This window comes from Ziziphus jujuba, chromosome 6 (genome assembly GCF_031755915.1).
Source record: "Ziziphus jujuba cultivar Dongzao chromosome 6, ASM3175591v1".
Classification (NCBI taxonomy): Eukaryota; Viridiplantae; Streptophyta; class Magnoliopsida; order Rosales; family Rhamnaceae; genus Ziziphus; species Ziziphus jujuba.
The window spans coordinates 18139021-18142898 of NC_083384.1; the positions used below are offsets into that span (position 1 = coordinate 18139021).

The following is a 3878-nucleotide window of genomic DNA, read 5'->3' on the forward strand; positions in this document are numbered from 1 at the left end:
AGTTTTTAAATTATCAGTTGTAAATAAGATAAGGAAAAATCATAATTCAAAGTAAATAAATTGATTGCAAAAAATTTATTCATTCTAAGATATCAAATTGCAAACAGAAAATTAAACATGACATGTTTTTACTGGAAAATGAACAAAAGTCAAATCTTTGGATAAAATCACAGGTTTAATTATATCAAGTTTTTAAATATTTTAAATTTCCTCATTATAAAGGGTTGTCTGACTATTTGAGGGCTATCTCTAATTTGCGTTGCCACCTTGTCTTTTAAATGGCAAGGTATAAAGTTCAATAAAGCATCTAGGATAAGAAGAAACCATCCCTTGAAAAGAACAAACTTGTAAGAACTGCCAAATTTAAAAATAACTTCTTGTCTTCTACATATTGTCTCAAAAATATGAAATGGACATTTTACATATTACATATTGACATATGTCCAACTGTACGCACCAATCAAAATATGTATCTTAAATATGAACAGAAATCCATGACAAGAAATGCATGGTCAAGTTTAACATACCTATCAAACATGCTCTGTAGTATGCACCAATTTAAGGTCCACTCAAGGGTTTTAGTCAGTATCAAACGATGGCACTTTCCCTTTGAACCAGATTTGACAGTTGGACCAGCACCAGGGACCCATTTTGAGATTGGAAATGCAAGTACTCCCTTGTTAAGCATTCCGATCAAGTAGTTTTCCTTTTGCATCAATTGCATCACCACATCATGAGCAGAAAGATCCTTAACCACACAAAGCTGTTGCAAACTTTGTAGCTGGACAACCTTTTCAAGAATCGCTGCCCATGGCATGGTTTGAATTTTATTATCTGTAATATCAAGACTGCAAGAAAAAATCTTGGTCATTGTCCTAAAAAAATGATACACTCAGTATAATCACCACCAAATATTGCTGCATATCAAATTTTGAGTCATACCTATTGTAATAGAAATGACGGATTCCAAGAGTTACTCTTCCTATTAATCATTTTAGAAGTTGATTCCTAAATATATATATATATTCCTTTTTCCAAAAAGAATGTTTATACAAAGCAAAAAGGGAGCACAAGACAAGACAAGCTCGCTTAGTTCAACATTTGATAACCCAAACCCACAGAAGGCATCTGCAATACTTTTTTGTGAAGCTTCCCAAATGCAGGCAAACATATCAAAACTCTCAGATTTTCACCAGCTATTTGACAGTACCACAGGGAAGAACCCACCCAACCAAATGCAAATCTTGTTGTTGATGCCTTGTCTGGCAAGCCTGCATCATCCATTAACACATTCGAAAGACTCAGTACAAGGAGTAATAACACCTTGGCCTGAAACTCAAAACATTTAAAATTATGTATATAGCATCTAAGAAATTATTCAAAAAATCTAGAGTGATTTCCTAACACAAACAGAGGTCCTTCATTATGACCAAAGATGAACACAAAATTTGGACAAAGGTATTGAGAAATTAATTATAATTATTATTGTTCAGAAGTTTGTTCTTTCTTCTCTAAATTTTTTTTTTTTTAACCCCTTCATGTCATGACTGTTTAAGAACCTTCTAATGCATTTTACCAATATCTACTTGGCATGGTTACCTTTCTAGGGGGATATATTTGGGTTCTCCAACAAAGGGCTTCTGATTCCTCCCTCAGTCTGCAATATTGAAGACAGATTTTCTGATGAGTACTTAAAGAAAGCAATAGAACAAGATAAATTTCCTTGCTTATGGAATTTATTAATCTGGCACTAATTATAGTTGCATACAGACTTGATACTACATCATAATTACTGCAACAATTGAAAGTCTGCATATACTAACAAATTTTCTACCCAAAAAATGATGGAAAGCGACAAAATGAAAGGAGGTTCAGGACCACTCACTCATTCTCATCTCTAGTGCTGCTAGTGCAGGTGTTAGAGCAGCTGCAGGGAACACTTCAATTGTTGGCACTTAAAAATTTTCCAGAATATGACTTCCTTGGTTGAGACATTGTGAGACCGTTTTGTAGTTGGCTGCAGCAAATCATCTGAGAGGTCTCTGACGTACGCAGCTTCTTCTGAAGCCTTAACAATCTAGAAAAACAGTTTGGCTGATTCTCTGGTTCGCGGAAACATAAAACAAGGGTTGAAGAAACACCAAAGGAACGAAAAGAAATAACAATGAGAAGGTTGAAAAAGGATATTAAATTAAATTTTTAAGTAATGTAATGTTTTTTTTCCTTAAAAAAACAAAAGGCAGAGGAAACGAAAAGACGATGGAGAGGGGTTTGGGCTATTGGGTATTGGATTGCGTGGAAGAAAAAGGAATTTTTTGTAACGAGGTGGCAACGCAATACCCTAATTCTTTTAAAATTCTCTTTCTTCACAATACCCTAATTCCGAATTCTGAACTATCAAATTGAACAGGTATGTATGGAATTTTAGTGACCTGAGAGATAAAACCAGATTGTTTGGCAAAAAGGCAACTAAGTGAAGAAATCTTCATGAATGAGAAGAGGTGAGCCAGCTTTGGGAGAAAGGTGATGAAGGAGAAGAGAAAGGCCGGCGAAGAAAAAAAAATAAAATAAAAATATTTAATTTTGATATAAGGATATTTTAGGATTATTGAAAAATAAAAGGATAAAATAAAAAAAAATAAAAGAAAAGGGGATATATTCAGTTAAAGCCCTGCCCGTGAGGGCAAAGGGCCAAATTCCCCTTGACTAAATGGAGACAAACAGGCCTTGAACAAATCTTCTGTTCTTAATGTGTTACTAAGGCCGAAATGGTGGAAGAAAATGTTAAGCCCGTGAAGAAAAAAGTGGGTTCACTATATTTGATAGTAGTGGGCCCAAATGTGGGCTATATTGTTAGGAGTCATGTGGTGCAGGCCATCAAATAATAGATGTAGCTTAGTTGAGAGGAAACTTTTGTTTAGGTATGTGCAAAAATAAAATAGAACGGAGGGATGGGATTCGCAGAGGACGTAATCTTAAAAAACTAGCCAGGAAGAATTTAAATGGTGGAACTGATGCGGGGCAAACAGATAATCATTGTCAATATGAATGTGTAGGAATCTTATAAATATTATTTATTTATTTAGTTGCTATAATATTTAAAATATTGAAATTTTATTTTAAAATAAATAAATAAATAAATAAATAAAATAATAACAAACAATGGTTTAGTAAAATAATACGATTTCAGAGTGAAAAAATATCTGTTATTGGAAACGAGACAATTTTTAACATTTTGTATATTTTGAAATATTGAGTTTCTTAATATAGATGTAATCTTTCTTAAAATAATAATTATTTTTTTATTGCTGAAAGATAAGAACAAAAAGAAATATTTATTATTTTATTTTATCATTCATTCATATAAAACAAAGAAAGATAGAAACACAAAAATTATTTGTTGTTTCTGGGAATTTGGACTGCTATTATTCTCAAAAAATAATCGTTGTATCCTGGAAGACATTCGGCATCTATTAAACCGTTGAGCAATAATGAGAGGCGAAAATTGGCTTAAGGCTAAAGAGTCAAATTCTTACCTCGACTAACAATTTTTTTTTTTATCATCTTCTTCTTAAATGTGTATCTGGTGTTTATATATTTAGCAGTAGAAAACCCCTTATTTTGAATAACAATCTTACTACAATTTTTTCTGTATTCTATTGTTAATTTTCGTATTTAAAATCTATCTGGTTAGTTCTATATTTATTTCATTATTATTCTACCCATAGGTTTCAAAAGGATAGGAAGTTTATGAAATTATTGCTCTATATGATTAAATTGAATGCATGTTCATTATTGTAGTTTTACTGATATATTTGATTAGCATTACAAACTGAATTGCGTTAATAATAGTTTCTGGTATACGTATTAATTAAATT

The 3878-nt window shown here is 32.0% G+C and overlaps 1 long non-coding RNA gene across 1 annotated transcript; it reads right to left on the bottom strand.

Moving 5' to 3' along the window:
- Positions 1–302: 302 nt before the first annotated feature.
- On the bottom strand, positions 303–2558 carry LOC112493361 (uncharacterized). Its single transcript, XR_007237887.2, has 4 exons — positions 1886–2558; positions 1600–1657; positions 943–1271; positions 303–848 (listed from the first exon to the last, which is right to left on the bottom strand). It is a non-coding gene; the product is annotated as an uncharacterized LOC112493361 (long non-coding RNA).
- Between the last annotated feature and the right edge of the window lie 1320 nt (positions 2559–3878).